General features: G+C 36.8%; 1 protein-coding gene across 7 annotated transcripts in view; it reads right to left on the bottom strand.

Annotated features, from left to right (window-relative positions):
• Window positions 1-26,957, bottom strand: part of SOX5 (SRY-box transcription factor 5) — a 1,021,040-nt gene that overhangs the window by 870,822 nt on the left and 123,261 nt on the right. For all 7 annotated transcript variants that reach the window (XM_040488995.1, XM_040488992.1, XM_040488993.1 and 4 more), the window contains exon 2: window positions 717-798. The gene's annotated coding sequence lies outside the window, so the exon portion shown is untranslated. The remainder of the gene's footprint in view (window positions 1-716; window positions 799-26,957) is intronic.

Genomic DNA, 26,957 nt, shown 5'->3' with positions numbered 1-26,957 from the left:
CAACGTTTATTTATTTTTGGGACAGAGAGAGACAGAGCATGAACAGGGGCAGAGAGAGGGAGACATAGAATCAGAAACAGGCTCCAGGCTCTGAGCCATCAGCCCAGAGCCTGACGCGGGGCTCGAACTCACGGACTGTGAGATCGTGACCTGGCTGAAGCCGGACGCTTAACCGACTGCGCCACCCAGGCGCCCCAAGGCATCTGATTCTTTATTTATGCTCAGGACATGATCTCATGGTTCGTTAGTTCAAGCCCCGAGTCAGGCTCTGGGCTCTCTGCTGTCAGTGTGGAGCCTGCTTGGGATTCTCTCGTTCCCTCTTTCTCTGCTCCTCCCCCATTCATGTTTTCTCTGTCTCTGTCTCTCGCTCGCTCTCTCTCAAAATAAATAAACTTCAAAAAGTACAATTTAGAGTTAGCCACAGAAGAATAAAGAAATTCACATGTCTTGGGGCACCTGGGTGGCTCAGTTGGTTAAGTGTCCGACTTCAGCTCAAGTCATGATCTCATGGTTTATGAGTTTCAGCCCTGCATTGGGCTCTGTGCTGACAGCTCAAAGCCTGGAGCCTTCTTTGGTTCCCGTGTCTCCCTCTCTCTCTCTGCCCTTCCCACGCTTGTGCTCTGCCTTTGTCTCTCAAAAAATGAAAAAAACATTTAAAAAAAATTTTTTTAAAACGTTACACATCCTACACGCTTATTGGGTAGAGAGAGACATACCTGCCACATAAGGGTAAGCTTGTCCAAGACTTCTAAGGATCCTCTGGAAGTGTGTCTTTACACCACAGACTGGTTAAAAAGCCTAGAAAAGAATTAGAGTTAAGTCATTTAGAGGAAGATTCACTGTGTAAGGAGGCCAACTCTCACATCTTAGCTGTTGGGGAAATACCAGTAGATTGTGATAAGCTGAGCAAGACAGAATACAAAACATTTACTACTATAGAACCCATAAATTCAACCTAGACATCAGCAGAAGGAAAAAAAAAGTTAAGAAACTAGAAATCAGCTTCTTCGGTTTGTTTTTTAAATCAAATGCTCCAACTTCCGTAACACAGAAAAGTGAAGGAATACAAAGGAATTTAAGGTTCCCATCCTACAAATGTGAAATTTTTTAAAGTACCAAATATGTTTTTACTGAGACGAAGAAATCCAAATAAGGGAATAGATTGTGACAGGAGTGCTACTTTAGAGAGAGTATTACACATAGACCAGGATAAAGTAAGTAAATCAGAAGGAGGCGCTTTCCCAGAAGATGGAATAGCAAGTACAAAGGCCCTGTGATGACAGCATGCTAAGCATGTCCAGGGATAGAAAAAGGCCACTGCAGCTGCAGCATGATTAGGTAAGAGAGAGAGAAGCAGAACATGAGTGAGTTTGGAAAGGACAAAGGAAAGGCTTTGGATTTTGATCTAGGAGCTGGTAGAGAGCTATCCTTTTCTTAATTTTTTTTTTTTTTTTTAGTTTTGAGAGAGAAAGAGCACTCCAGAGTAGGGGAGAGGGGCAGAGGGAGGGAGAGAAAGAATCCTAAGTAGGCTCCACACTCAGGGCAAAGCCCAACCGTGGGGCTCAATCCCACGACCCTGGGATCATGACCTGAGCAGAAATCAAGAGTCAGGTACTCAACTCACCAAACCACGCAGGCGCCTTAAGCTGTCTGAGTAAAACAATTTAGTTTGAGATCATTAATGCTGTAAGAAACAGAGATTCCTATACTCTTTGCTTCGTTGCCCTCAGTGATAACATCTTGCAAAACTATAGTACAATATCAGATCCAAGATACTAACATTGATAGAGTCAAGACAGACATTTCCATCATCTTAAAAATCCCTGGGGCACCTAGGTGGCTCAGTTGGTTGAGCGTCTGACTCTTGATTTCAGGTAAGATCATGTTGTAGGATCAAACCCCACATCAGGCTCTGTGCTGAGCAAGGAGCCTGCTTAGCATTCTCATATTCTCTCTCTCTCTCTCTCTCTCTCTCTCTCTCTCTCTCTCTCTCTCTCTCTTTCATTCTCTCTCTCTCTCTCTCCCTCCATCTTTCCCTCCCTCATACACTCTCTCAAAAAAAGACAAAAAATCCCTCCAATTTCCTTTTTATAGCCATAACCATTTTCCCTCCCATCCCACCTCCTCTATAAACAGTGAAAATCACTAATCAACTTACAATTTCTATAATTTTGTCACTACAAAAATATTATAAAAATGAAATCATACAGTCAACAGAATTCTCTGGAGATTTATCCAAGTTGGAGCATCAATAGTTCTCTCAATTTTATTGCTGAGTAGTGCTCTATCAAACAGATCATTTAACCATTCACTCATTGAAGGACACTGCGTTGTTTCCAGTTTGAAGTTATTATGAGTAAAGCTGCTACAAGCATATGCATACATGTTTTTGTGTGAACAAAAGTTTTCCTTTCTCTGGGATAAATGCCCAGGAGAGCAATTGCTGGGTTGTACTGGAGTTGTCTGTTTAGTTTTCTTTAAAAATCTGCCAAACTATTTTGCAGAATGCTTGTACCATTTTACATCCCCATCAGCAGTGCATGAATGAGCCAGTTTCTGTGCATCCCTGCCACCATTTCATGTTGTCATTATTTTTTATTTTAGCCATTCTGCTTTTTTCTAAGGATCAGTGATGCCGAACATCTTTCATGGGCTTATTTGCTACCTGTTATATATACTTTCTTATGAAATGTTTCTTCATGTCTTTTGTTCATTTTCTATTTGGATTTTTTGTACTGTGGATTGAAAGATTATATTCCTAATATTAGTCCTTTGTCAGATACATACTTTGCAAATATTTTCTCCCAGTCTGTAGCTTGTCTTTTCATCCTCATAGAAGGTCTTTCACGGAGCAAAAATTCTTAATTTAAACAGAATCCGATTTATCATTTTTCCTTTTATGGATTGTGCTTCTGGCAGAAAGTTCAAAAATACGTCACCTAACTCTAGATCCTAAAGACTCTTTTTTTATTTTAAAAATTTTATAATTTCAAATTTTACGTTTCAGTTAATGATACATATTGAGTTAACTTTTGTATAAGCTGTCAGACTTAGGTCAAGGTTCATTTTTTGGCCTGTGAATGTCCAATTGGTCTAATATCATTTGTTGAAAAGGCTGTATTGAATTGGTTTTGTACCTTTGTCAAAAATCAACTAAGTATGTTTGTGTTGGTCAATTTCTGGATTCACTGTTCTGTTCTACTGATATATGTGTCTATTCTCACTACCAAGATCATACAGCCTTGATTACTATAGCTATATAATAAATCTAGATATTTGGTGAGTTAATCCTTGTCACTTATTTTTCTAATTCAAATTCATTATACTCTATTCCTTTGCCTTTTCATATAATTTTTAAGATAATTTTGTCTACATGTACAAAAAAATCTTTCTAAAAATTTGATAGGGATTATGTTAAACTCTATGTCAGTTTGGGGGAACTGTCATCTTTGTAATGGTGAGTCTTCCAATCCATGAACATGGTATATCTATTTTTAGATATTCCTAGATTTCAGCAGATAAGTCTTATACATGTTTTGTTAGGTTTACACCTAAGTAATTTTTTTGAGTAATCATAAATGATATTGTATTTTTAATTTTGGTGTCCAGGTTCATTGCTATTATAAAAGAAAATAATTGATTTTTGTATGTTTATATTATATCCCACTACTTTGGTGAATTCACTTATTAGATTGACAAGTGTGTTTTTTAAGTTCCTTGGGATTTTCTACATAAACAAAAATATCACCTGAAAATAGGAAAAGTTTTATTTCTTTCTTTCTGATATCTATGCTTTTAATTTTTTAAATTTTTTAAAAATTTTTTTTCAACTGGCTAGAAATTCTAGTACTATATTCAGAGTGGTGAGTAAGACATTCTTGACCTAGCTCCTGATCTAAGGGGAAAGAATTCAGTCTTTCATCATGAAAGGCAAAGTTAGTTGTAGATTGTTTTGCATCTTTTTATAAATGATCTATATCAAATTGAAGAAGTTCCCTGTTCCTATTTATCTGAGAGTTTTTATCATGAATGGGTGATAAATTTTGTCAAATGCTTTTTTTCTGTATGAATTGATAGAATCATATGACATTTCTTCTTTAGCTTGTTATATGGTGAATCACACTAATAGTTTTTCAAGTACTAACCAGCCTCGCATCCCTGGAATAAAACCCCAGTGATCATGAAATATATGCCATTTTATATATTGCTGAATTCTATTTGCTAATGTTTTGTTAAGGATTTTTGTGTCTGTGTTCTTAAGGGATATTTGTGTGTGTGTGTGTGTTTGTTTTTACTGTACTTCTTGGGTATCTAGATAATACTAACATAAAATAAATGTTTTCTGGAAGACACTGTAAATTGGTGTTACTTCTCTACTCTAAGTGTCTGTTAGAACTTTCTAGTGAACACATCTGGGACCAAATATGCCTTTTTGAAAGTTTTAAAATTGTCTGTGCAATGTCTTTATTAATTATGGGGATACTCGAATTATCTATTTAATATTAAGTGAGTTGTGGTAGTTTGTGTTTTCTAAGGAATTGGTCCATTTCATCTAAGTTGTCAAATATATATGTATAGAGTTGTTTGTGCTATCCTCGTATTATCATTTTGATGTATGCAGGGTCTGCAGTCATACACTTTTTCATTCCTGATATTGGTAATTTGTGTATTTTCTCTTTATTTTTTGTCAGTCTTGCAGGGATTTATCAATATCATCAAAATTTCCAAATAATCATATTTTTTCATTGATTGTTCTGCTTTCAATTTTCTTGGCATTTGTTCTTATTATTTCTCTTCTGCTTTCTTTGGGTGTATACAGCTCTTCCTTTTCTAGATTCTTGAAATGGGAGGTTAGATTAGAAAAAAGGAAAAATCTCAAATGAGTAATGTATGAATTTAGGGCTGTAAAGATCCCTCTCAGCACTTCTTTATCTCTGACCCACAAATTTTGATGTTGGATTTTTATTTTCATTCAGTTCAATGTATTATTTATGTCCTCTGAGACTGCCTTTGTGATTCGTGGATTATTATTTATAATTCAGAATGTTACTGAATTTCCAAGTGTTCAGAGACTTTTGTGTTATCTTTCTGTTATTCACTCCTCCCCCCCCCCTTTTTTTTTTTTTTAGTTTAGAGAAAGAGAAAGCAGGAGTTGGGGAGAGAGGCAAAGGGAGGGGGAGAGGGAGAAAGAATCTTAATGGGGCTCCATGCTCAGTGCAAAGCCCGACATGGTACTTGATCCCATGATGCTGGGACCATGACCCAAGCCTAAATCAAGATTTGGTCACTCAACCAACTGTGCCACCCAGGCGCTCCTCTGTTATTCACTTCTAATATGATTCCATGGTGGTCAAAGAATACATTCCATGTGACTTTAATTCTTCTTAAATTTGTTGAGATTTGTTTCTGATCCAGGATATGGTCATTATTGGTATTTATTCCATAGTCACATGAAAAGAATATGTATTTTGCTGCTGATTGGTGCAGTTTTGTGAATAGCAATTAGAGTCTGATGTTGAGATTTCTATATCCTTGTTGATTTTGTCTAGTTTTCTATCAATTGATGAGGTAGTGGTGTTGAAATATTCAACTATATGTGAGTTTATTTCTCTTTTCAAATCTGTCAACTTTTACTTCATGTATTTTACAGTTCAATAATTTAGTGCATGCATATTTAGGATTGCCATGTCTTTTTGATGGACCAATTCTTTTATCATTATGTAATAGCCTTCTCTTCTACTGGTAAATTTTTCTTTTCTCTGAAGTCTACTGTATCAGATATTAATATAACAACTCCTGCCTTTTTAATTAATATTTTCATTATACATCTTTATCTGTCCTTTTACTTTCAACATGCCTATATCATTATATTTGAAAAGAATTTCTTATAAACAGCATATAGTTAGGTCTTATTTTTAATATACCCTGAGAATCTTTTAATTGCTATATTTAGACCATTTATGTTTAATGTAATTATCGATATGCTAGGGCTGAAGTCTGAAATTTCATTTTTTGTTTTCTGCTTTTCCCTATTTTTCATTTCTCTTTTCTTTTTTTTCTGCTCTCAATATTTTTTATAATTCAATTTTGATTTATATGCAGTATTTTTGAGAGTCTCTTTGTATAGCTTTCTTAGTTATTGCTTTAGGTATGACAATATATACATAATTTATCATAGTCTGATAGTGTCATCATGTTACCACTTTGAATGAAGTATGTCATGAATCATGCCCTACTAAAATTTTCTACAAATATTGAGATTGACAAATCAAAAATATAAACATCAGAATAAATGTAGCTATATGAGACACTGTTTTGTTTTCTCCCCAAGCTCTCCTGTTTCCCTCCACCTAAACTGCACATATATTCATACCTCCACTAAAAAGATAACTGAGAAATGAATTGAGATTAGCTGGGGTGAGGAGTGGAGAACCTGACTCTAATTTGAAACATCAAGATTTCTGGCATCTGATATATATAATCTTTTGGATGGACAACTTTTAAAGATAATCTCTAAGAGAATGTGTTTTCTAATGCATTAAAATGAATAGAAACCTGAAAAATTTTGAAGTCTGGACAAAATTTTCTCTCATTGTATTTATCGAGGATGTAAACCATCAACAATTCATAGTCTATTAAACTTGTGAGTAGGCTTAACAATTACCTAGACTATTATTTATTTTATACAAAACACATTTCAGAGAGATGAAGTTAAGTTACACAAGGTCACATGTGTGTCAGTGATAATGTCGAACCTAGAACTAAGGTCTAATGATATGGAACTACAAAATGAAGAATAAAAATATTAGATTTTTACCTAAAGTATATATCAAAAGTCTGCTTGGGAATGCAGTTATGCCTCATCTCCTTAAGAAATGCAAAATGAGAACATGGCAGATGGAATATCATCACTCATCTACACTGGAATTTAACCAGGACACTGGGGTTTAAACTTACGTGCATGCCAAAAATAGCAATTGGTAACAAATAAATGGCCCAACCATTGATATTACTGCAGACACTCCCCACAAGAGGTTCCAAACATGAAAGTGTAAGAGTTAGTATGTCCTTTTCCATCGAGTATCAGTAAGCCTTATTCTATCTATTCAGTTCTACAAAGTGGCAAATTTCAAGGACACTGCGGTATTTTCCACATTATGCGGTTTTTACTCACTTTAGTCGTAAAAACACCTAATTGTGTGCAAAAGGAACTGTCCTCAATCCTAAAATATATTTTATACTCCCTGATTCATTTTATGAAGGATCAAACCTCTGGCATGTAGCTCAGAGTATCAGACTTCTCCTTTTAGCCATGAAATTTTCTATGATCCAAACTACAGAAAAAGTACTCGCTCTACATCTCCCATTTATATTCACAGTCAGATACTATAATTAAATAATAGAGTTTCATTTACTTGGGCTCAAATCCATTAATTTTTTTTCTTATTTTTACTCATCTCTTTTCTCTGAAATGTATCCCAGTATTATTATTATCCTTGAGCACACAAATACACAGACTGTGAATCTGTAATGAGATCTTCCTATTTTTTTAGAATAGATTTTGCTTTGATTAAATGTCTACATTGCCTTTACTTAGATGCTTTCTAAATTTGAACAAATACCTGATCCTACTGAAAAAATAAAATCAACCTTTAACAGATGACCTCCTAGCCAAATATATGTATTATATTTACTCCAGAGAAAAACTGGTTCACAAGCTAACTTGGGTTCCTTGACCTGATGCCAGCAGAGGGTGAATGTGCTAATGTTCTGCATCAGAGTGAAAATTCAAAAGCCCTTCCCTTCCAGCCCCATGGACTGGCCAAATGATGGAGCACTGCTCAGCATCATGTACAGAGGGAGCCACCTACCTTCCTCTCACCCAGTGGTGCCACATGAGAGGAGTAGCAGGACAAGAAGGAGTAAAGGTGTTAAACACACCAACAGGGAAGTATCTGCATTGGAAAGAAAAACTAAGCTATCCAGCTGTCACTGTCTCCAATTCTTTAACCAGACGGAACCACCACACTCTTAGACTTTTTTCACAAGAGAAGAGAAAGCTTGCAAAATTTGTATTCACACGTCCAGTGTTGTGCTCTCACTGCATGCCTATGAAACTCCCTTGTCAACAGAGCTTTTACCCTTGCCTTTTTCTCTTTTTCAGGATTTCTACTCCAAATCCCCAGCACACTTAGAGCAGTGATCTCAGAGGCATTTCTATAGCTGATGCAAATTATATTTCTTTGTTTGCCTCCTGGAGATTGGGTGGGAAAGAGAAAGAAGTGTAAAAGCCCCAAAGTGGCCGCTAAAACCCAAACAGCTGACGAAAGCTCATAACATTTTTCACTAGTTTACTGTGTAAATGCCCCTGCTAATTTAGAAAAGCCTTTGTGGTTTTTAACATTAAAAATTAAACTAGATGTACTCCTATGCTGATGTCCATGGCCTGAAGATGAAGTTATACTTTACCAATGAAAAATCAGTAAATGAACAGATCAAATACCTTCAATATGGACCATGAACTATTATTAGGAGGGATATCTAAAAATGCATTTTTCACTGTTAATTGGCCATGTTTCTATATAAGAAGACTTGTTTTCCTTTCCAGCCATAGTACCATCATGGATCAAATGTAAACTATAAAATAACTGACCTAGTTTCGATAAGATACAGCATAATATTTTAATGCTTTTTACAACACAAAGCCATTATTTCTGACTAGAAGCAAAAAAAAAAAAAAAACTAATAATACATCAAATTATATATTCAATGAACAAAAAGTAATCCTAAATTAACCTCTCACGTGATATATTAAAGACAGAAGAGGGGCGCCTGGGTGGCGCAGTCGGTTAAGCGTCCGACTTCAGCCAGGTCACGATCTCGCGGTCCGTGAGTTCGAGCCCCGCGTCAGGCTCTGGGCTGATGGCTCGGTGCCTGGAGCCTGTTTCCGATTCTGTGTCTTCCTCTCTCTCTGCCCCTCCCCCATTCATGCTCTGTCTCTCTCTGTCCCAAAAATAAATAAACGTTGAAAAAAAAAATTAAAAAAAAAAAAAAAAGACAGAAGGGACAAAGATGGTAAGAACTACATACCAATCTGTGGATTAGGCTGGTATACTTTGTTCATCCTATAGCTCTCAGCCCAAACTGAAAGTGTAGAGTAAAACAGTATTCAGGCCACCTCTATTAATAAGATGAAAACCCTGGTCTTCATATTAATGTCACAGACAGTTCACCCCATCTCTGAGTACCAAGTCAAATTAAATAAATACATTGTTGAGCAACACCTGTAATGTACTTTGTTATATGAGATGGAGAAAACAAAGTCATTAAAACTTATTAATAAAGAAGCTGTGATCTAAGTACTTCAAAGTTAAAAAAGTCATTAGCAGAGAAAGAAGTAAAACAAGGAATACATTCCAGAATGCCAGGAAAGGGGTTGCTACAACAAAACGTATGTCTGTATGTTAAAATATAAAAAATTAAAGAGCACCTAAAATACAGTACCAAAATTATAGAAAACTCATTTTTGATATCTGAAATTCTTGGGTCACAAAGAGATGAAAAGGAAGGCTTGGAGTTGCAGTGAATCAGTAGGTGGTCTTCCTAAGTACTGAAAGGGCAGGAAGAACCTGAAGAACAAGACCGCCGGCAGGCCCAAGCAAGATCAGGGCAGGCCCTAGATTTCGGAAGGAGCCAGAGATAACAGGACCCAAACACTTTCATCATCTAAGGAGCTCTAAGCATCAGGGCTTCCACATCCACAGCTCAGTCTGCCCTTGTTTACTTCCCCAAGCATTTTTCCGTTGACAGATCTTGGACTAACATACTCATGAATCTCCACCTTATATCCAGTCACCTCCACAGAGAATGGAGGGAGCGGTCTGTGGCCAACCTACTTCTCTTCTGTGAGTATCTTCCATGGCCGTCATCTGAAATTTCTTTGTCATATGCAGCATCTTTACAACCACAAAGAGCTATCAAAGTATTGCCGTACAAAGATCTGAGTAAGAAAACATGATAACTGAAATACAGCCTTAGGAAAGCGAATCCAGCCACTCAACCATTATGCAATAATTCCAGATAATGGTTCCTGATTTGGTAGAAAATAAAAGGAAAGGAAAAGGAAAAGGAAAAGGAAAAGGAAAAGGAAAAGGAAAAGGAAAAGGAAAAGGAAAAGGAAAAGGAAAAGGAAAAGGAAAGAAAAGATGAGATTATATGAGGAAGGGTGGGCACTGAGTATCTTAAGAGGACTGCTACTTAAGAGACATAAAATAAGGTCTATTCAGCAGATGCTATTTTTATTTTGAGAACTGCTATTCAAACACAGTTTAATAAAAATAGTGAAATATAGCAAAGTAATTAGCATAAATTCTGGAGTTTATGCTGGGCACAGTCTTCCTATCTGGGTATTCTTAGGCAAATTACTTAATCTCTAAACCCAGGTTTTATCTGCAAATTAGAAATAATACTTACCAGAGTAATTGTCTACTCAGGATCTCATTGGAAAAAAAAAACATGCTGTCCCTATTCTCACACTTCATGGTTCAAGTGGGTCTGACCCACACCTCCTCTAGCTGTACTTTAGGGATGACTGTTCAGGCCTGAGTAATCCTCAACCAGTTATGAGAAGCTATGTGGGGATCCCCATCACCACAACAATTGCTAGATCTCCCTCACCACCACCATGATTGAGGTTATTTAGAATCTTTCAAACCTAAAAAAAAAATCAACTTAGAGAAAAGTAAAGCCAAGTGACAGAAAACCAGAGTGAGAGATGGATGTCTTTCGACATACCATGAGTTTAAAGGTTATTTTCTGTTAGGGCACCACTATATTCCCTTTCTTACTTCAACTATTTAGAGATAGGTTTTTGTCTAAACTACTACATGGAGTTTTTATATTTGTATGTGAGGAAAAACTGAGATAATACCCATAAAGCACTTGTCATATAGCCAAACTTAATAAATGTGAGTTATTTTTAGGTCCAGAATGAGAGATTATCTAAACTTCCCTTTCCAACATGACAACATGAAAAACAATTTTCATGCAACTCATTAAGGTATCAAGGGTTTCTATTTTCAAAAAAGTCATAATCAATAATAGAAAATGTTGGGGCGCCTGGGTGGCTCAATCGGTTAAGCATCTGACTTTGGCTCAGGTCATGATCAGGTTATTGGGTTGAACCCTGCATCAGGCTCTGTGCTGACAGCTCAGAGCCTGGAGTCTGCTTCGGATTCTGTGTCTCCTTCTCTCTGTGCCCCTCCCCCACTCGCACTCTGTCCCTCTCTCATAAATAAATAAACATTAAAGAAATAAATAAAATAATAGATGTTAATAATAGCTCAAAGACATAGAAGAGAAGTCTCAAAAGGCAGCAGATAATTTGACCAACAAATGAACTGAAGACAAAATAATACTTATGTCTTCAGAGAAAAAAGAGAGAAGAAGACTCTTGGGTCTAGGCTGGTTACTGAAAGGCTTCATAGACATAGTATTTCAGCTGGGTTTTGAGAAACAGGAAAGCTCTGGAAAGTTGGAGGGAAGAGTAGACAACATTCCAGGCTTGCATCTACAATAATATGGGTGGTGGTGTTAAAGCCCAGGAGGACACTCTTTAGCCTATAAGACAGGTTTTTCGAGAAGAAGCCAAAGAAGAAAAACTAGAACAAAAAGCTCAATTCAGAGGACAGCTGTGAAGGGCAAGTTTAATCATATTGCACAGAAAGTGGTTTTTCACTGAGATCATCTGGAAGTACAAAGGGATGACATTAGGTTGCTCCTATAATTCACAGTCAGCAAAATTTTAAAAATTAATAAAAATCAGAGGAATGTCTTGAAAGACTTCTATAATCAAATCACACATCTTTGGATACATTATATCATATTGGCTTTTTCCCTCCTTTTTTCTTATTCCGACCATAATTGGTCATTATTTTACTCAAATTCTACAGCCAAACCAATTACAATAAATACACAAATACTCTAAGGCATAATGCAAAAGATAGTGTGGTTTTCTCCTCAATATCCCTTCCTCAGCATATAAGAGCTATGTGATTTGAGAGATTGAGCCCAACCCCTGTGGTGTTAAATTTAAAGCAACCATGGCAATCCCATGCTCCTTACCAGTGATTGCTAGTAGATGTTCCTTACCAGCAATCTATCTCCTTCAGTAGGTTGCCTTTTCATTTGTTGATGGTTTCCTTTGCTGTTCAAAAGACTTTTATTTTGTTAAGGTCTCAATAGTTTATTTTTGCTTTTGTTTCCCTTGCCTTAGGAGACATATCTAGAAAAATGTTGCTAAGGCTAATGTCAAAGAAATTACTACCTATGTTCTCTTCTATACGTTTTATGGTTTCAGGTCTCAGCTAGGTCTGTAATCTATTTTGAGTTTATTTTTGTGTATGGTGTAAGAAAGTGTTCCAGTTACATTCTTTTGCATGGAGCTGTCTAGTTTTCCCTCACTGCTTTTTGAAGAAACTGACTTTTCCCCATTATATTCTTGCCTCCTTTGTTGTAGATTAACTGGCCATATAAGCGTGGATTTCTGAGCTCTCTTTTCTGTTACATTGATCTAGGTGTCGATTTTTGTGCCAGGAGCATACTGCTATGATTATTACAGCTTTGCAATATACCTTGAAATTTAGGATTGTGATACCTCCAGCTTTGTTCTTCTTTCTCAGGCTTGCTTTGGTTATTTGAGGTCTTCTGTGGTTCCATAGAAATTTTAGGATTATTTGTTCTACTTCTGTGAAAACTGCTATTCATATTTTGATAGAGATTGCATTGAATCTTTAGATTGCTTTGGGTAATATGGACATTTTAACAATATTAATTTCTCCAATACATAAGCATAGAATATCCTAATGCAAATCAATACCATGAGATATCACCTTACACCTGTCAGAATAGCTAGAATCAAAAAGGCAAGAAATAACAAGTATTGGCAAGGAGGTAAAGAAAAAGGAACCCTTGTGCACTTGGTGGGAATGTCAACTGGGGCAACCACTATGGAAAAACAGTGCAGAGGTTCCTCAAAAAATTAAAGACAGAAATATCATGCAATCTAGTAATTCTTTTTTTCCAAGGTTTATTTGAAAAAGAGAGAGAGAGTGCACATGCGAGTGGTGGAGGGGCAGAGAGAGAGAGAGGGAGAGGGAAAATTCCAAGTGGGCTCCACGTACAGCACAGAGCCTAACATGGGGCTTGACCTCACAACCATGAGATCATGACATTAGCCAAAATCAAGAGTCGGATGCTTAATTGACTGAGCCACCCACCCCACAATCTAGGAATTCTATTACTGGGTATTTACCCAAAGAAAATGAAAATTCCAAAAGGTATGTGCACCCCTATGCTTATTGCAGCATTATTTACAATAGCCAAGATATGATAGCAACCTCAGTGTCCATGGATAGATAAGTGGATAAAGAAGATGTGGAGTGTGTGTGTGTGTGTGTGTGATAGACTATTACTCATCTGTAAAAAATGAGATCTTGCCATTTGTGACAGTATGGATGGACGTAGAGGGTATTATGCTAAGTGAAATAAGTCAGACAGAGAAAAACACTATACGATTTATTTCACTTATATGTGGAATCTAAAAAACAAAACAAATTAATAAATGAACAAATAAAAAGCAGAATCATCACACTTAAAAATACAGGGAACGGATGGTGGCCAGAGGCGAGGTGGGTGGAGGGATGGGCAAAATGGGTGAAGGGGATTGGGAGGTACAGGCTTCCAGTTATGAAATAAGGCATAGGAATTAAAGGTACAGCATAGGGGATGTAGTCAGTGATACTGTAATAGTGTGGTACAGTGGCAGGTCATAAGTACACTTGTGGTGAGCATAGTATAAACTTATTGAATGCCTGTGTTGAACATCTGAAACTAATGTAACTTTGTGAGTCAACTGTACTGAAAAAAAAAAAAGAATAAAGCTGGCATAGAGAGGACGGCAGAGCTGAGGGAATTGCAGAGATAAGATGCTGCAAGCACTGGACAAAGTCAAGCCAACAATCTACCCTATCTCTAATGGCTGGATATGTGAAATAGTATTTTCCTTTATTACTAAATCTGGTTAGACTTGCTTTTCAAATACTGCCCTAATTTCTTTAAAAAAATAATGAGGCAGTATACTTGTGTATCATTTGCAAATAACTGTGATCCAATAATACATCTAATCTCATGGGCCTCTGGTTATTCCTAGAGCCTCTAGAAGACTCCAAACAGTAAGAAACAGGATAAGTAAACAAGTGGAATGGAAGATCTCTATGTATCAGAAAGGTTCTGTCCAGGTGATTCATTTCAGATGAACAGAACACCATCTTCTGAAAAGATGAAACAGTTAGTTGTCAGAGTCACTCAGACTGGTCCTGGCATTCTTGTCAACAAGGGCAGTCCAAAGTTATACATAACCAAGTTTCTTAAACACACACACACACACACACACACACACACACACACACACTTTAGATTCTACACTTCCTCTTTCCTCCTACACAGCTAAGTAGGGGCATTTTATTCCCTGATCATATTAAGGAAAAGAAATCCTCACAGATGAGGCTCTGCCTAAAAAGGATTTTTTGAGCAAGCCGATGTAATGTTTTATTGCCAAACAATACTTTGTGGTGCAGTCTCTAGAAGTGCAATTAACCATGTAAACCAACTATGAAATGGACTATACGCAGTAAAATGATGAAATTTTCCTAATGTTCACTCTTGTGTAAAAAATAATTTTGGAATTTTTAAAGAAATATATAAATAATATAATGTATATGCCAACTTCTGAGGAAATTACTGCAGCAGATACACATTGGTGAATGGTGATCAAGAGGAAGCAATCATGCTAAAAAATAAAGGTAGAACTCTATGCATAAGAGTCTATAAACACAGTAACTTGTGGCAGATTATATCATCAGTAGACAAAAGGGAGCCAAATATAAACTATGAACAAAGACTTTGCCCACGGTATTAAGCCAAAGAAATACTAAGATCAGAAACATTTTAAATGTATACATTATAGCTCATAGCTAAAAGATGATATTCTTCCATGGCTGAAATGTAGTTCTTTAAAAATATTAGAACTTCTGACAGACATCACATATATTGGGACCATTTTAATTATTTTAAATGTTTATTTATTCTTGAGAGACAGAGAGCGAGAGAGAGAGGAGAGACAGCCAGACAGACAGAGACACAGCATGGGCAGGGGAGAGGCAGAAAGAGAGAGAGAGGGAGACACAGAATCCTAAGTAGGCTCCAGGCTCTGAGCTTTCAGCACAGAGCCTGATGCAGGAGCTGAAACTCACAAACTATGAGATCATGACCTGAACCGAAGTTGAACCAACTGAGCCACCTAGGCATATTGGGACCATTTTAAATGTCTTTGTTTTGACATGAAATTTGATAGCCCCAAATTAATACTTGAGTACCAGAAGTAAAAATTCTAAATTCACATAAAACAGCACTGTCTATTTAGGCCTATAATAATGACCAAGCCAGTAGCTTGTGCATAGAAAACATACCTAGTGTTTAGAAAACAAGAAGTAGATGGAGAAGTAGATAGGGGCAGGATGTGTACAAAATGTACCTAGAACATCTTGACATGCCACATACCAAGGACGCTATCAAATATTGACTACAGTTAGGTCAAAAGTACTCAGGAGTAAACCTGAGAGATTTCCATTAGACAAGGGTGAGACAATTTGAGGCTTCAAAAAGACTAGGAATTGCAATAGATCAAACTCAGCAAATATGCTTAAATTCATGATTTCATGATGGTATTTAAAAGAAATTACTTGGGGGCGCCTGGGTGGCGCAGTCGGTTGAGCGTCCAACTTCAGCCAGGTCACGATCTCGCGGTCCGTGAGTTCGAGCCCCGCATCAGGCTCTGGGCTGATGGCTCAGAGCCTGGAGCCTGTTTCCGATTCTGTGTCTCCCTCTCTCTCTGCCCCTCCCCCATTCATGCTCTGTCTCTCTGTGTCCCAAAAATAAATAAACGTTGAAAAAAAATTAAAAAAAAAAAAAAAAGAAATTACTTGGTTACCTTCTGAGGATGACAGGAAGCTGTTCTATCCAAATGGTAAAATATTTGCCCCTCAAGGTGAAACACACCCTTGCTTTCATCTTACCCCCAAAAGGTAAATAAGATACAAACTTCTGTTACTGTTGCTAAACACCTATTAGCTCCAAATATTCTACTTTGTTTAAAAAGATAATGGGGTGGCGCACCTGGGTGGCTCGGTTGGTTGAGCATCCAACTTTTGATTTCGGTTCAGGTCATGATCCCAGGGGTGTGGAATTGAGCCCTGCGTTGGGCTTTGTGCTGAGCATGCAGCCTGCTTAAGATTCTCCCTCTACTCCCTCTGTCCCTCTCCCCTGCTTGTGCTCTCTCACTCTCTAAAAATAAATAAATACATAAATAAAATGAAATAAAGATAATGCATTCATTATACTAAAGCCACACTCTCTTTTCTTTGCAGATTCTAGCAGAATGAGTTGAAGAATGCACTGCTTCTAATGTTGCCTTCTCTGGCAAATCAAATAACCCCTTTCCAACCTGAGTAACCATTAACTGCATTTAATGTCACCAACTCTCATCACAACTGGACAAAGGCATTCTTCGGCAATGTTTATCATTATTGCAAGTTGGTTACAGCTACAGTTTAAAAGCTCAATATAATCCTTTCTGTAAAGGTTGACTGCACAGTGACCTTAGTCAAAGTACAATCTGTTCCATAAAACCTAAGCATGGTCCAAGGAAGTCTAAACAAATGGGTCCATCGATGAATAGGAGGAAAATCCTTCGTTTTTAATAAAAATCATTCATTACACTCCTTGCTGTAATTACACACACACACACACACACACACACACACACACACACACCCCGTGAGTAATGTTCCATATTTCACAGTTAAGGAAATAAGTCAATACTGGATATGATCAATATTGCTAATATTGATCAATATCTGGCTCTCCTCTTCCCATCCCAATGAAATTAGGAGTGACCATATAGTTAGTTCTAGCAAAGGAATATGAGAAGTAATGTTGGTCACTTCTGGAATAAAGTAACTGCCAGTGCTCAGCTCTCCAATCCTCTCTTCCTTGGCCTGGGAGTTCATGGAAGCAGGCATATAAGGAGGTACCTTAAAATTAAGTCCAGAAAGCAAAGCTAACATGCGGAGTCACCTAAACTCACAAGGTTTGTAAATGAGACTTTAGGATTGTTTATAACAGCAGCATAACTTATTCTAACCCAAATGATGTGCTACAATTCTGTGTTTTTCCCAAATATCCCTTCCACAAAGATCTAATAAAACCTCTCTTCCTATATCGATTGATTGAGGCTAACCAAATTAATTGCATTATGGAAATGAAAGGATTTAGAATTAATATTTTCAGGATGGCAAACTGTTTGAAAATGTTATTTACATTTGATAAATCATGCCTAAAAACTATAACACAACAAATCTGTACCCTTATAAATACAACTTTATTCTAGGATTTCTCTACCGGACAGAGAATGGCATGAATATAATATCACATGCAGTAGCCACTCTGAGCCTAGTTCTACCTTAACAACTATGGGCGGACATAAGGGAAAGAGCAATTGTTGATGACATTTATCAAGTCTCTCAAGTCTCAACTGATTCTGAAATAAACTGATAAGGCTTATATTTTATTGACCTCCTAATCCTTGGAACCAAAAGTACCTGGTAAATGAAATTTGTTTTTCATGATTTCCTCAAATCTGCTTGCTTTGGTGAATCCAGTATACTACCAAAGAGTATTAAAATATAAAAAATCCATTGTGAGGTTTCAATAAGGCTCAGTCCAAGACTTTTGTTTGATGCTTTCTCTATGTAAAAATACTAGGGCACTTCTAAAGTGGAGCTTTGCATCTTTCCTTACACGGAGAACATTTCGTATAGTGGTGTTGTGTAAAAACCATACGACATTCCCAGGAAATATAATCACCTTTCATCCAAAACCTCAGCAATCAACAGTTTGAAATACTATTCCCTGCTGAACACACAGGTATTTACCTGGGTCATGAACTAAAGTGGCAATTGTCCCAAATATTTCTGTTCATTTGATGGGTGCCATAGGAGCTTAAATGGACATGGTGGTGACAGCAATGTATGGACTATTGATTTGAGTGTGACTGAGGACTAACAGAATCGCTTCCTCAGCCACAAAGGTGTCCTAGGAGGTCTGCTAGCCCAGAATGACCTGGTGGCTTTTGAGGTGTATGGGTACCACCCGACACTACACAATAATGATAGAAATGTATGGAAAGCAGAGATAAGGGCTCCAGCATGTATCTTTGGCAGCAAAATTCACAACATTTCATTTCTTAAAAAAAAAAAAAAAGACAGTGGGCAATAATTACACAGTTTAATTACTCCTTTGGGTTCCACAAAGAGCTAAATAAAATAAAATAAAACCACCAGCCACCAATCTGCTACCTGTGGCAGCTGAAAAATATTCTAGTGAAATTCAGGGGCAAATAGTGAAATGAGCATCTCCCAAATTGTTTGGAAAAGGATCTTCAGTCTAAGAAGAACTGACAGCACAGCTTTAAGAACAGATAAAGCACTGCCTCAAGGATCTGTCTTGCTTCCTTACTTTTTTAAAGTAATACCTTCATTTGCATAGTAATAACCCAATTATTGTAAGATTAGGTGACAGGAATCTCATTATTGCTATTTCCACAAAACAGTCAATATTCTATTCAATATCTTTTAATGTTACGCACCTTAAAACATAATTATTTCAATATACCCTCATTCATCTTTAATGTAATTTTCTTTTTTAAAAAACCTTGCCATAATTATTGGTTTTTATGGAATATATTAGTGTTTAAACAAGCACTTTTCCCCTCAGGCTGCTATGAGAACAAGCAGAAGAAATCAACAGCTTGGGGGCATTTCTGCCTCCCCGCCCCCGCCCCCCAGGAAGAAGTCCACCAAAAGACCAAAGGCACAAACACTGCTACTGAAAAATCTGTTGTAACAACCTCCACACTCTTCCCAACACTGCAGTTTCCCCTCCTGCTCTTTCACTTCATGCTCCACAAAAGATGCTCCCATAATGAATTTTCGTCTTAAGGCAACTTCAAAAGTGTTAGCAAATACATTCTGTTAAATTTCAAATTGTATGATCTGGGCTCTTTTCTTTGTGAGTGAGTGAGAGAGTGAGTGAGTGAGTGTGTGTGTGTGTGTGTGTGTGTGTGTGTGTGTTCCCAGATCACACTGCCACACTGTAGTATCAAAAAACAAAACAAAACAAAACAAAAAAACGCACATCCGAGACAGCTGACATACTGGGGAGACCATCTGCCCGCCATAGGTTTACCTGCCATAGGCTTTTACAGTTTCAATTACAAGATAATCAGTACAATAAGTGGTTGGTTACCAGATTAACGTGGGAAACAAAGCAAGGAAGTAGAGGGGAGAAAGAGAAAGGACTGTCTACATTAAGAAACTATAGAGCCATACATGCTATTACTCCAAAATGATATCAGAATTAATGTACAGTGAAAATAGCAGTTAGACTTTGTCATGAGAGGAAGTAATATCAAAGGGCTGTGGTTTGGAATCTGGAGTTAACACTCCTTGACTGTGGCCCTACTGACTACTATATTCTTTAGGATGTTAATCTCTCCGAACTTTGTGAATGAATATTCCCTATTCATGAGTATTACCATTAATTTATAGAAAGAAGCACTATGTTCCCTAGTCAATGCCAGCTAAGTTTTCTCAAGATATAAACTTTATCAATCATTAGCATGATTCATTAGTGTTTTTTGCATGTTCTGATGCAGAATATCTCAACAGATGTCCCTGGGAGCATGCCTAACCACAATCTTACCATCACACACCCAAAGCATCAAACCACACTCCACTCTTCCCATTCTTGACCTTTGAGTAAAACTGCAAGGCTGACCAAACACCTTTCTGCATGTTTAATGAATTTTTAGGGGATGCTAATTGTATTTTGTCTTTTTTTTTTTTTTACAACAATGGGAAACCACCATTCTTTGAAATGAGTTTGGTTGCTATAGACAATTTTTCCCCACGCAGAAAAATTATATAGGCCAATTTCTGTTTTAGTAAGACTTTACTGGAATTAAGTTGTATAGCTTATCTCTTTCAAGTGGCTGTGCTGCTCCTCAGAAACTACTCATAGCAGCTAGGACATGAGTCAGGCAGACATTTAGGACAAACCCCAGCCCTTCAGAGAAGAATAAACTCACAGAGCACACTTTCAGTCAAGCTCACCAGCCTTAGTTTGTGGCGAATATAGAACTAGAATTCAGTCTCCAATCTCCTATTTCAGAGCTCTTTCAATTTTCTCTCACACATCATTTACAATCCAGACTTCATGGGAAGAATGGCAGTACACTACATTGATGGAGTGAGGTTGTATTTTTATCCCTCACTAATACCACCATCAGATGGTCAACCAAAAAAATTCAAACAGTGATAATTAAAGTCGACATTATATACAGGTATCAGACAATGCACTATTTTATCTTAAATATCAGAACCACCATTTTTTAATGAAAATCTGAGGCCTAAGAGGTGTGGAAAATTGCTCAAGATCACAGAACAAGTTCCAGGGTCTGGATCCAAAACCGGGTCTGCTTTCATTTAAGTTGCTGTCATACAAAGTTTACATATATAATTTACTTTGTTTTTTGGCTTGGACTTTTACAACCCTGTCTTTGTTGAACACACCAGACACCCTCCAAGAATGCAGAGAGATTGTACATGGCAAAGCTAACCCCAGACTATCCGGTGTCCAAAACTCCATGTAGTCTCATGCTTCCTTATCTTTGGGAATAAAAGATATTGAATATTCCCTTTTTCTGTAACACTCTCACCTTCTTCTATTGACTTTATCTCTCATTGTTTATCTACCAAACTTTTATCCATGCCTCAAAATCATGGTCAGTCATCACCTCTTCTGAAGCCTATCCCTACTACCCAACACATTCCAGGAGAATTAATCTTCCCTTCCTCTACTATTTCTGAATATTTAAGCTATATATTCAATTACTAAATGTAATGATTAGTTTACATGCCATCTCCCTGAAGGAAAGCTCCTTGGGGCCTGGTTTAATTCATCTTGGTATCCACAGTACCTACAAGCAATATACTTGAAATGGAGGTGTTGTTTTATAAATGTTCAACTGGTACTGAACTAAAGATATCTATCCAAATTCACTTCTACCAATTGTCACATTCTTCTTACATGAAATATTTCTGTCTATGCCTTTTCTATACAAAAAATAGTTCTTGTTCCCCTCACCTCACCAAGAATGCTTTATGCATAATAGGTGTTCCAGAAAAGTTTGTAGATTTGCATTGCTTACAGGATTTTTTAAAAAAGAGAGGGAAGGTCAAATAAATAAGATCTTACAGATTGCTTTAAACTTAGTAGAGAATGTTAGTAAACTTCTCCCTTCTTGAATCACCTTCAAAGCATGGTATTGTATCATGTGAGGGTACAGAATAAGTACACTGTACTGAAAACCCGATCACTGACTCCATGGTTAAAATGCTACTTTTCATGAGGATTAATTGAGTGCAATCTTTTATCTGTTCCTATTCAGCATATGTACTGTATATCTGCTATGCATCCGAGGACAGCTGCCATTCTATTTACAGCATTATCTAAAAATGGCAACATTAAATCTATCTTCCATCTCTTTGAGATCTTTTTCAACCACAGAATCATCTCAGATGTTCTGCTTTTAGAGCAAAATATATGAGGTGTGAATGTGTGTAACAGTAAAAGACTAACAGGCAGAAATTCACAATGGTGGAATTATCCACTGGGGGTTGATAAAACTTCCCTCCTTTTCCTATCTCAAGAAAAGCTATGGGAAGGGAACTCGCGAACATCAGGGGGCAAATTAAAGAGGGAGCCAACCCTGCCCTTACACCCCTATCAGGAGTCTAAGAGCCTAAATATTGATTTTTCAGGGCTCTGTTGCTGACGGTAGTGATTTTGAACATTGACTGAAAAACAAACAGCAGAGGTGTGTGCTGATAAACCTCCCAAATACTACATCACATTCCAGAGTTTTTTTTTTTTTGAGAGAAAGTTAAAATTAATCATTCAGTATTGTAAGAGAAAGGAAAAGCTCTGACTGTGTTATTTATTATAACTCTCCATATTATATTTAACACAAATTCTGTTAACTTCACTGAGAGCTATTATCACAAGAGGCAAAAACCTGATTTTACACAAAAACAAACAGTACTACAATCCTGACCAATCTGAACAACTTGGGAAAATTTATGCTCCTTTAATTGCTTTGTATTCAAAATTTCAAATTTCAAAACAAATTCTTTTGTCTCATCAAGCTTAAAGTCCATTTTGAGAGGCAACTGGGTGGCTCAGTCAGTTGAGTGTCTAACTCTTGCTTTCAGCTTAGGTCGTGATCTCCTGATTTGTGAGTTCAAGCCCCACATTGGGCTCGCACTGATAGCACAGATCCTGCTTGGGGTGTTTTCTGTCTCCCCCCACCACCTCCGCCTCTGCCCCTCCCCAGCTCTCTATCAAAATAAATAAATAAACTTAAAAAAAAAAAGTCCATTTTGAAAATCAATGTGGCAACTAGACAGAGCAGAGAACTGTCCTTTCATGGTAAGGATCAACTACACTTAAGAAAAAATTAAAATTTAAATCCTTCCTTTAAGAAGATAATTTGTTCACCATGGAATTGGTCTTATAAATATGGAAGCCAACATTCTAAAAGTACTTTGCAACTTGGGAGTAGTGCTGTGAATTGGTTGAGGGTAGAGGCAGACTGCCTGGGTTCAAATACCAATGCTACCATTTACTAGCTGTGTGACCCTGGGCAAGATAAATAACCTTCAGTGACTTACTTGCATGGTTTCGAGGAATAATTGAGCTAGTACGTATAAAAAGTGGTTGGGATAGTGCACTCTATGTAGAGAGAAATAAAAATATGTTACTAATTTTCATTATTAGAATAGTCTCTGACTCAAAATGTAAAAATACATGAATTGGTTTCAATATTTCTCAAATGGGAATGGGGTGAGGAAGACCCACAAAAGAAAAGCTTTTACAAAAGAAATTACAATGATACAGTCACTGCATGTTGCTTTCTCAACTAGCTCTTTTGGGGGGAACAAATTATACACACACACACGTATGTCTGAACTTTACATGAGCACAAATACCTGCATTTCAAAATGCTAGCCTTTATAAAAAGGCATGTTTTGTGGATCATGCAATATGTTCTTTACAATGTCTAATGCAGGCAAATATACAAATGTTTTTGTCAATAAACCTCTACATTATTTTTATTTAATTAAACAAACAAAAAAGCTAAAGGATCCTAAAAACAACATCCAGCACAACACGTGACATATATATTGTTCCCAGTTCGGCAAATGGCAACTCAATAAAGGGGACAAGTTGCATAATGAAACACTCACACCCTACATCTGTCATTGGCATTTTCAACTGTTTCAAAAGCTAGGTCAAGTGAAGGTGAAATTACTAGTTATCAATTTTTCACTGATACGAAATTTGAAGTTTTAAAAGAAAAATCAATGTTATTCCAAAAAGCCAAATCCATTAACACAGTTTTTTTTACCATGCATTTTACTCTAAAATTTACATTATCACTCATCAAACCATTTTTTAAAAAATCTTGGGAGGAGCAATTTAAGTACACACCAATAGTCTATTTGAAACATGAGCTAAAAGTTAAAGATTTCAAAGTGGAAAATACATGTTACACTTCTTTAAAGAAAATCTAATGCATAATTTTTACAAGATGCCAAAATCATCAACTCATTCATGTTATTAATCTTGTGTGTTTGCTGACTGGCAAGGCTTCCAGGGAGTCTGTCTCTAAAGGACTATAAAGCTTTCAAAATACAGTTATGAAAAGTGGTAAATCCACACTTATATTACCACTAAGACAAGAAGGTAGGTTTTCAAAAACTAGTATGAAAATTTAACCGCAACAAAATTATAGTTAAGAAAATTCTAATTTCATGTATATGATATTTATGAGTATGTGTGTTTAATATGTAAAATTCATTAAACCTAAAAGTATCAATAAAAGTAAAATAAATATCCACTCTATGAGGTAAAACAGAAAAAAAAAAAAAAAACAGTACCACACACACATTGATGTAGTTATGGTCTTCTGCTGAGGACAGTAATTTTGCTTCATTACAAAGATCCCAGTCCTTGGATTTAAGAGATCAGTTTCTGACTTTATTGTATTCTCCTTGTTGATGCATTAGCAACTACATTTCCTAGCCTCTTGGGTTACAGAGGTCTGTCTGGCAAAAAAACCTCATTTTCAAAGACCATTCACAAAATAAAACTTTGTAAATTTTATCTCCTTTGACAGCCATCAGCATTAACTTTGTTATTTATGCCAAGACAGGCAACCATGGTGGGGTCTTGGTTCTACCACTAATCAGCTTACTTGCCAGTTCTGAGCCACATTATCTAGTCATATCTGAAATCCGAGTGTTGAAATGGATTATATGTGAGGTGTCTTTATGCTTGAAAATTGTATAATTAAGTTACCTTTTCCATATGGGAATTTAACCAAAATTCAGCTTTACTGCAGAAAAGATGGTTAAAATGTGCTCCCCAATCCCACAGAAGAGCAAATACAAAGCAGAAAGCTGTCTTAGTATTGTTTTTAAGAAAAAGGTCATATTCTTTGGTCTACTACAGCCAAGCAGTGTACATCTATCCATCTCTGTGTATATTTCAGATGATAAAACACAGGCTCTGAGAGATTATGCAATATACCCAAGATTATAGAGCTAGCAATTGGTAAAGCTGGGGTTCAAACTCAGACCCTTCTGACTGTGAGGCTTGATGCTTCACTTCTCAGGACAAAGCTCATTGAGAAGATGATAACTGAGAGGTAACTCTATTGCTAAATCTATTAAATAGCCCACTGATGCTAAAGTTCCCATCACTTTCTACATTTCTTATGAAAGTTCTATCCATTCCTTGGTACCCAAGAAGGTAATTTCTATCTTTCACAGGGAAGTTATATTCAAGTATACCACACTAGCTGCTAAAGACTGGCTAGAGAGGCAAGAATTAAGGTAAATGACTTGGTACTTGATAATGCATTTTATGATGATAATGGTACTTCTTGAAAATTAGTCAGACAGGTATGGGGGCTTGGTAACAGAGCCCAAGCAGAGAAAAGTAACAAAACAATGTACTTTCTAGTGCTTTTCTAGCAGGATTTCAAGATCTCTCTGATTACCAGGGGGAAATTATTCCACTCTTTCCACTGGCTTATGGTTCCCTCAAAGCTTCGTGACAATGTTACCTCATCTCAGAAATCTCAAAGACTAGCAGATTGAGGACACTGAACAAGCAAGCATGTTTAATGTGACATCTTACAACATATATCCCAAACGTCCTCACTGTATTTTATTGTGGTTTTCAGCACAGACTGGAGCCCACAGACCTGGATCTGAATGTTGGTTCTGCCATTTACTAGTGCTACGAGTTTGGTCAAAATTATAATCTCTTGCTTTAGCTTCTTGTCCATTAAAGACTGATATTGCCAGGAAGCTCATGAAATTGTTGTGAGGAGTCAAATCACATATATAGAAGGACTGAGCACAGTGCCTACCCCATGAGAAGCTCCCAGTAAAAGTTAGCTGTTATTACTATTATCAAAAAGCAATAAGGGGTGTCTGGGTGGCTCAGTTGTTTGAGCATCCAACTCTGGCTTGTCATAATCTCATTGGTTCATGGGTTCTAGCCCTGCCTTGGGCTCTGTGCTGACAGCTCAGAGCCTGGAGCCTGCTTCGAATTCTTTGTCTCCCTGGCTCTCTGCCCCTCTCCCACTCATGTTCTCTCTCTCTCTCTCTCTCTCTCTCTCTCTCTCTCTCTCTCTCTCTCTCTGTCTCTCTCTCAAAAATAAATATTGTTTAAAAAAGCAATAGGATATGAGAATTTGTATTTTTTAAAATAACCCTGATGACAGAATGCTGTTCATAGTAGTAATTAGGTCATGGAAAAAAAGTTCCACTTTAACAAGTTGCATACAAGATTAAGGACGTACATAATGTATTTTTCTTAATTTTTTTAATGTTTATTATTTTTTTGGGGGGGGGAGCTCATATACAGCATGAGCAGGGTAGGGGCAGAGAGAGAGGGAGACACAGAATCCGAAGCAAGCTCCAGGATCTGAGCTGTCAGCACAGAGCCAAGGTGGGGCTCGAACCCATGAACCGCGAGATCACCACCCCAGCTGAAGTCAGACACTTAACCGACTGAGCCACCCAGGTGCCCCCATAATGTTTCATTCAAGGGGAAAAAATATACACATACAACTGATCCAATTATTAAAAAAAAAAAAAAAAAAAAAAAAAAACACCTAGATTTCCACAAAAAAGCCTGGAATGTCTAGATGCATTCAGCAGTTGTTATTTGTGAATCAAATTTTATTTGCTTCTTTTTTGCTCACTGGTGTTTTCTCAATCTACAATGACTATTTTGTAATAAAAATTTCATCTTTAATTTTCTTAAAAGAACTATATTCATACTTCAAAAATTAAAGTGAAATTTAAAAAAATCTATATGAAGACAATGTCAGGTAATAAATATCAGAAGTTAATGCCCTGATAGGATTTATGATCTACTATAAAATTAAAAGCCTAAAAAAGCTTTGTATTAAGCAAAACAGATGATATGACATATTAACACTAAATATTTTTAAAATCCAGGGCAAATCTATAATACCTTTTAAAATTCAACATGTATTAGTTTCTAACGATTTTTCCATGGGTGAAATGTTACAGACTTATCTTTTAGCACCAAAAGACACCCGATTTGGTTTGTAGTACACACTCACGTATGGCTTATTATCTACTCATAGAAGTTGGCCACAGCAAAGTGGGATGTTTCTA

Source organism: Herpailurus yagouaroundi, unplaced genomic scaffold (genome assembly GCF_014898765.1).
Source record: "Herpailurus yagouaroundi ecotype Mexico unplaced genomic scaffold, PumYag 166, whole genome shotgun sequence".
NCBI lineage: Eukaryota > Metazoa > Chordata > Mammalia > Carnivora > Felidae > Herpailurus > Herpailurus yagouaroundi.
Note: the sequence above shows the minus strand (reverse complement) of the source record. Positions and strands in the feature narration are given on the sequence as shown.